Raw genomic sequence first — 8,454 nt, 5'->3', positions numbered from 1 at the left:
GAGATGTTAGCTATATCTCCTGTTGCAGACTGGAAGGATCCGCTGGCGAAGAAATTGAGGGTGATGGTGACCTTGACTGCCACTGGGAGAGCCGTGGTCACCCTGATCTGAGGCTGGAGGTCTGATTGCAGGAGGTGGCAGAGTTCTGTGACCACCTTCCTGGTGAAGCGGAGCCCTCTAATACGCTGCTCCTCGCTAAATTGGAGGTAGGAGAAGTGCTCTCGGAATACCCTCGGAGGGTAAGGCCTCCTGTTAAGAGCCCTGATGGCACTCCCCCTCCTTCTGGACACATGTTCCAATATTTCTCGCTGCCTCTGCTCCCTCTGCTGTGGATCCTGGAGGGTGAGGTCTACTGCCAGTACAGCCCCCATATATGTAACCAAGTGTTGCAGTTTGATTTTTTTAAGAATAAATGTAACTACTTTTTAGTTGCCACAACACCCCGATACAAAAAACCTTTGTGTTACTGAATGAGACTGTTGGACTATGTGAAACTGAAAGGAAACCACTGAAGCTCCACTAACCTGAGAGCTACGACTCAGTACTGATGATCCCTTTAACTAACGTCCCTGGAGCCAGCTTCACGCCAGCTCTCCATGTCACTGTTTACTCCAGGCGCTAAGGTAGGTGGCGACAATCAATTCCGCAGATCGGGACACTCACTGATGTCCCAATCCACCTGGCGATAAGTACTGCGGGAGGGCGGGATTTGGCGTGCGGAGCTGGATTTGCTTCACCCTGGCGATAATACGCTAGTGCCCCGTTAACGCATCTACTGGTGCTAACGGGAGGCGCTAAGGTACCAAGGCCTAGAAATTCAGTGGCGCCCAGTCTCGCCAGGGTGCCGGAAGTACTGCCCCAGAAGGAGTCGCGAGCACCCGCCGGAAATTCAGTTTGAGCGCCCCAAACGGAAGCGCGGCGCTACTCGAGGTGCCCTGCATCCGTCTTGGGGCGCTGCAACTGAAAATCGCAGCACAACGTGCCACAGCGCCACACACTGCGGCGCGGCGTGCTGCAGTACTGCAGGCCTTCCTCCCCTTCTTAAAGGGGAGGGGCCTGCTGCAGCGCGATCTGAGATCGCGAGTGCTGGCAAAAGAGCCTGGCACCGAGGAGAAGTGCCAGGCTCTTGGGAGACAGCCGGCACAACGCGGGGGGGATGGGGGGGTGCTCAGGAGGCCAGGGACGGCTGTGCGAAGAGGTGCTGGCGGGTGGCCAGCAAAAAAAATGGCCACCTCACACCTCAGCGCCTCTACCGCCGCAGGTAGGCCCCCCTGAACCGGTTGCAAATTGCGCCCGGCGTTACAGCGGGGGGCGCTACCAAATATGGCAATCGGGGCGGTAGCAGGGCGCTGCGCACACCGATGACGTCATCAGTGGCAGCGCAGCGCTATCGGCTAACGCCGCCATTAGTGCCCCGCTAAATTTCACGGGAGGCGTGGCCAGTGGTGCTAAACCCACTAAGTGCCCTCTTTGGGCACTAACTGGTGGCGCAGCCCACCAAATTTCTAGGCCTTGTTGGAGCCAGAAATTCCAGGAGTGAAATTAGGAAACACTTCTACACACAAAGGGTGGTAGAAGTTTGGAACTCTCTTCCACAAATGGTAATTGATGCTGGATCAATTGTTAATTTTAATTGGTAGATTTTTGTTAACCAAAGGTATTAAGGGATTATGGGGCAAAGGAGTTAGGTCGCAGATCAGCCATGATCTCATTGAATGGCGGAACAGGCTCGAGGGGCTAAATGGCCTACTCCTGTTCCTATGTTCCTAAACAGCTGAGCGCACTGGATACAGCAAAGGCAATGGGACCCAACAACATCCCAGCTGTAGTGCTGAAGACTTGCGCCTCAAGCCAAGCTGTTCCAGTACAGCTATAACACTGGCATCTATCCGACAATGTGGAAAACTGCCCAGGTATGTCCTGTCCACAAAAAGCAGGACAAATCCAATCCAGCCAATTACCGCCCCATCAGTCTACTCGCAATCATCAGCAAAGTGATGGAAGGTGTCGTCGAGAGTGTTATCAAGCTGCACTTACCAATAACTTGTTCACCAATGCTCAGTTTGGGTTTCGCCAGGACCACTCAGCTCCAGACCTCATTACAGCCTTGGTCTAAACATGGACAACGGAGCTCAATTCCAGAGGTCGTCGTCGTACGTGTCTTCACACTGTTCCCTTTGGGGAACTGTATGAAGTGGTGGAAGGATTTCTGGCCGCGATTAATGCTCCTTCCATGACCATCTTCGTACCAACCATTAGGGTGGTTAGTCCTATGGCGGGAGGGTTTTACGGGTTCCCACAACCCATACGAGGTGGGGGGGGTCACCCACACCCATGGACGCAAGTATCCCGCTGGATGTCAACCCAGAATTTAGAGCCGGAACTCCGACTCCACTTGCCAGGACTGTCGGGAGCGGGGTTCGAAACCCTACGCCTTCTGGCCCAGCGGCAGGGATGCTACCACTACGCCAAAGGCCCACTCCAATTCCAGAGGTGAGGTGAGAGTGGCTGCCCTTGACATCAAGGCAGCATTTGACCGAGTGTGGCATCAATGAGCCCTAGTAAAATTGAAGTCAATGGGAATCAGGAGGAAAACTCTCCACTGACTGGAGTCATACCTAGCCAAAAAAATATGGTTGTGGTGGTTAAAGGTCAATCATCTCAGCCCCAGGACATCACTGCGGGAGTCCCTCAGGGCAATGTCCTTGGCCCAACCATCTTCGGCTGCTACATCAATGACCTTCCCTCCATCATATGGTCAGAAATGGGGATGTTTGCTGATGACTGTACAGTGTTCAGTGCCATTTGCAACTCCTCAGATAATGGAGCAGTTTGTGCCCGCATGCAGCAAGACCTGGACAACATTCAGGCTTGGGCTGATAAGTGGCAAGTAACATTCGTGCCACACAAGTGCCAGACAATGACTATCTCCAACAAGAGAGTGTTGAACCACCTCCCCTTGACATTCAATGGCATTACCATTGTAAAATCCCCCACGATCAACATTCTGGGGGTCACCATTGACCAGAAACTCAACTGGACCAGCCACATAAATATTGTGGCTGCAAGAGCAGGTCAGAGGCTGGGTATTCTGCAGTGAGTGACTCAACTCCTGACTCCTCTAAGCCTTTCCACCATCTACATGAAACAAGCCAGGAGTGTGATGGAATACTCTCTACTTGCCTGGATGAGTGCAGCTATAACAACACTCAAGCAGCTCAGCACCATCCAGGACAAAGCAGCCCGCTTGATTGGCACCGCATCCGCCACCTTAAACACGTACTCCTTCCACCACTGGCGCACCGTGTCTGCAGCATGTAGCATCTACAAGATAAGAACATAAAAAATAGGAGCAGGAGTAGGTCATACGGCCCCTTTAGCCTGCTCCGCCATTCAATAAGATCATGGCTGATCATCGACCTCAACTCCACTTTCCTGCCCGATCTCCATATCCCTTGATTCCCCTCGAGTGCAAAAATCTATCTATCTCAGCCTTGAATATACTCAAAGACTCAGCATTCACAGCCTTCTGGGGCAGAAAATTCCAAAGATTCACAACCCTGAGTGAAGAAATTCCTCCTCATCTCAGTCTTAAATGGCCTACCCCTTATCCTGAGACTATGCCCCTAGTTCGAGGCAATCCAGCCAGGGGAAACAGCCTCTCAGCATTAACTCTGTCAATCCCTTTCAGAATCTTATATGTTTCAATGAGATCACCTCTCATTCTTCTACACTCGAGAGAGTATAGGCCCATTCTACACAATCTCTCATCATAGGACAGCTCTCTCATCCCAAGAATCAATTTAGTGAACCTTCATTGTACCATCTCCAAGGCAAGTATATCCTTCCTTAGATAAGGAGACCAAAACTGTGCACAGTACTCCAGGTGTGGTCTCACCAAGGCCCTGTACAGTTGTAGCAAGACTTCCTTACTCTTATACTCCAATTCCCTTGCAATAAAGGCCAACATGCTGAGGATATAGAATGCAAAATAGGGTAACAGCTCGCTTCGCATAGCCAAGGACCCTGTCAATCTAAAATGGAGGATCCTGTCAGCATAAAATGGTGGTGAAATGTCGACATCGCTGAGTCACTTGCATATTGTAAGAAATGATCATGTTAACTCAAGAAACTGTGAAGGCAGCAGGAAGTAAAATAAAAGAAGCTAAACTGATCTGTGGCTGCTAATATGGCTGGCACCCCCGATGTCACACCTTGCTGGTGGAAACAGTGTAGGGCGGAGTGCAGAGGTTATACAGACAATAGGCGATCAGAAAACACATTACCATGATTGCAAACGCATTACCATAATGATTAGGTGATCGTGAAACCATTACCAGCATATTTACTTAACTATAAACCATTCAGTGAAATGTGACTTCTTTGTTTCATACTGCCAGGCCAGGAAATCAAATTAAATGTATACGTGTACAGCTCGGGATTGGTGCAGACTGTACGATGTGTTAATGTCTTCTCAAATGCAAGTATAATAATGTGGCACACTGTATGAAAGATTGCTTGCTCTGGTTTAACCTGTCGGGACTCTTCTGGAGTCCGGACTGTGCTGTATCAGAGTAAGTCTCCCGGGATGGCGGAATAAAAACTGTTGAACTCAACCAGTATTCGACTCAGTGTTTGTACTGAACCAGATTGAGGACCAAAAGAATCCGTTTCAACATTTGGTGTCAGAAGTGGGATCTCAACGGACGATCACCGAGAATTCGCGAAATTAAGAGCCGAACTAGTTTTGGACGTGAGAGGAGGAAATGGGCCCCCGGAGTGAGTATGTTTAAATTTACCACCTCGGTTTTCCTCTGATCCGTAAGTCCGATAAAAGTTTTGCCACTCGCTAATTCTTGCGTGGTGTCCCAACGAGATCTGGGTCAATCTGGCGAATACTGTGTAAACTTAGGAAATAAGTATCCAAGTCGGGTAATGCGCCGGCCTCATATTTCACTTGGTCCGCTCAGGCTCCGATTGGACTAAAAAGTAGATAAGTAGTGATTTTAGAGAAAGAGAAAAAGAATACTTGAAAGAAAATAAAAAGAGAGAGTCGGGGACTCTAGAGCTCGAGCAACTTGTACTCGGGGAGTGCAAGATAAGGGTCGTATAAGTTGAATAATTAGAGTTTAAGAATACCTGTACCAGGCGGTGACAGAGGCTAAATTTACGATTTTAATAATTAGGCTAAGAATACCTGTACCAGACGGTGACAGAGGCTAAAATTACTATTTGATGAATATAGACGACTCACTGTGTTTTTGTTTGGTCTAAGTATTGTAGTTATTGTATTGTGGTGTTTAGTTTTGTGTGCCGGTATCCGTGAAATATACGAGACACTTTTAAAAACGTAACTCGAATCTTGAAAGGGAGCCCTTAGTGTAAGAGAACCATGGGTAATTACCTAGACACAACAAGTGACGAGGGCAGTGCCTTACAAACATTATGTGACAAATATCCGGATAAAGCCCAACAATTGAGACTACTCTCAGGGGGTTTAAATAAAAAATTAGGCAGCGAACAATGGCCACTAGGGGGTCCCAAAAGTTTAGAAACGGTTAAACAAGCTCAAGAAATGATTTGGAAAAAGAACATGGGAAGCAAGACTAAAAAACTAATTGGACTCTGGCGACAGTACTGCCAAGAAATTAAAGACAGTTCCCTATTAGCCAGCTGGCAAGAAAATGCTGTTAAATTAGGAATAAAGTTAACCGAAGGAGGAAATCCTAAGCCCATTGAAATACTTAAGAAAGAATGTGCACATGAGAAAAGGTCAAAATCTGAAAAGGCGCCAGATAAAAAGGATAAAAATGAACTACGTAGTTCAATGGTTGGCCTTAGGTTGAAAGAGGGAGACGGAACAGATGAGGACTTAGACAATTGGATGTATAGAACTCCTACCGCGCCACCTCCTCAGCCACCCCAATATAATAACATTTATCCCGACCAACCTCTTGCAAATCCGACTGGCTTGATCCCTATTACGTCCGTTACCAGTCCACCGACACCCTCCCTTACTGTCCCAAGTCACTCCCCAATCACGCCGACTTCTGATGTTTATGTAGACCCTGTTGCTTGTCGAACCCGATCGAAAGATCCAACAAATCCCAAGAAAGACGTGAAACCGGGGAATACCCCTAGTCCGAATTGGCAGAAGAAGAAGAAACATAGACCCAGACAATTAGTACAACATAAACCAGCAAAAGCAGATGACACTGACTCATGTAGTGACTTTACTGATTCTGAAGACAACCTTTCACCCTTAAACAGTTCCGACTCAGAACCCGAAATTAGCCTTACTAAACCAAAACGAACGCCCAGCAATCTGCCGGTAAGAACAATGCCAAACCCGAATGCAGCGGCTGTCGCAGCCAACCCCACCATAGATGTATTTTTCCCTTGGAAACCTAATGAGATAATGGCTATCCTAACCGGTATGCCAGACAGGAAAAAGGCGCCCGCTCGGTTTGTGGACTTTCTTCAAACCACGATACAGGTGTACAATGCAGACTCCCGAGATCTATGGGCTTTGATTCAACAAGTTTTAACTCCTTCCGAACACAATAGATTTTTGGAACACCTGACTCACCCCAATCATGCCGCTTTAGAGACCGCCCACGTCCTCACAGCTGATAGGGAGCGACACATGCTTGCAGCACTCAATGCTACACTCCAAAAACCTATCAATATATCTAATGTCCTAGATACTAAGCCAAAGAAAGATGAGGGACCTGAGGAATTTTTGGAGAGATTCTGTGAGGTTTATCAGGGACGGTCGGGGGACACCAATTATCAAGGAGGAGCCAATCCACCCCAATTCTGCGCCATTCTGATGAACTGTCTTCCGGCTGCTGTGGCGACAGCCATTAAAACCAATAATATGAACTGGGCAGAAAACAGCCCGACTCAAATGACTAGAGCTGCGAAATATTACTGGAAAGAAAGTAAGAGTGCAGAAAGTCAACCCCACGTTAAGTTCAAGGCGGAATATGTAATGAAGCGAGAGGACGTGCCCATACAGCCAAAAGTAGGGCCAGACCTAACAGGATATCAAACGGAACCCCAGTATTGTGTTCCAGGATGGGTAGACTCCCAAAACTATGGGTATTACAATCACCCAAATGGACCCGACGCTCCTGCTTATGGCCCACCCTATGCACCCCCACGACAAAATTATGGGGGAAGAGGAAGGGGCAGAGGACAAGGACAAGGTCTATGCTTCAATTGTGGTCAGCCTGGCCACTGGAGTAAGGAGTAAGGAGTGTCCGGCCAGACGACAAGGAAGGGGAGGTCAGACCCGAGGAAATAGAGGCGGTTGGCAAGGAGGTCGAGGAAGGGGAACATACACTGATTTCTCCCAAACCAATCCGTTTCCACATGTTACAACATGTTACAACCAGATCGAGAACCCCTATTAATGCTTCAGATTCAAGATCAATGGTATCCCTTTTTGGTCGATACAGGGGCCGCTATGTCATCTGTTCAATCAGACCTTAAACTCCCCAAATCGAAAGAAACTCAAAGCTTATCCGGCTTTCAAGGACAAGTATCTCAGTACGCGATGACGGAAGCAGTCCGAGTAACATACAAAAACGAATCCGTGATTATGTATACAGATGGCAGTTCTTCAATTGATGAGAAGGGAAAACGAATTTCTGGTTATGCAATTGTGAATCAGGAAGGTGTCACCTTAGAATCAGCAGCCTTTGAATCCCCTTTTTCTGCCCAGCAAGCCGAACTGTTTGCACTCATACGAGCTTGTACTTTGGGAGAAGGATTAAAAATTAATGTATATACAGACTCTAGATATGCCTTTGGAGTAGTTCACGACTTTGGACAATTGTGGAAAAATAGAGGATTTCTGACCTCTTCGGGCAGCCAGATCTCTCACCGTCAGTTAGTCTCAGATCTCTTGCAAGCCCTTTTACTCCCCAAACAGATAGCTGTGATTAAATGCTCTGCCCATACCACTGGCCAAAACCCGGTAGATATAGGAAACCGCCGCGCTGATGAGGCGGCCAAAAATGCTTCTAGGAGTCACCAAATGATTGTGCCCCGAATGATGAGGCAGACTAAAAATTCCAAAAGGAATCAGTCTACCTCGGAAAAACTAATGCCAACCATCCAAGAGGTGATTAAGTTGCAGGAGGACGCTCCTGATAGTGATAAGCAGTTGTGGAGAGAATTGGGATGTGTATATAGCCCCGTATCAAAACTCTGGACTACTCCCGCGGAACAGACTTGCATGTCTGATGAGTTAGCTCTATGGGTTATTGAATGTGTACACTTTGCAACCATCATTGTAAAATAGTCAGTGCAAATAGTCAGACAGGATAATGCATTACTAAAGTATTGTAAAGATCTAACAGATGCTGTCAGTTTTGCTTCTCAACAGGTCAGCGAGTACAAGGAAAAAGCCTGGATACATGCGTCACACGTGAAAAGAGCTACGAC

Source organism: Somniosus microcephalus, chromosome 10 (assembly GCF_052327205.1).
Source record: "Somniosus microcephalus isolate GS21.2 chromosome 10, FLI_Smic_1.0, whole genome shotgun sequence".
In the NCBI taxonomy this organism is placed as follows: domain Eukaryota; kingdom Metazoa; phylum Chordata; class Chondrichthyes; order Squaliformes; family Somniosidae; genus Somniosus; species Somniosus microcephalus.
Note: the sequence above shows the minus strand (reverse complement) of the source record.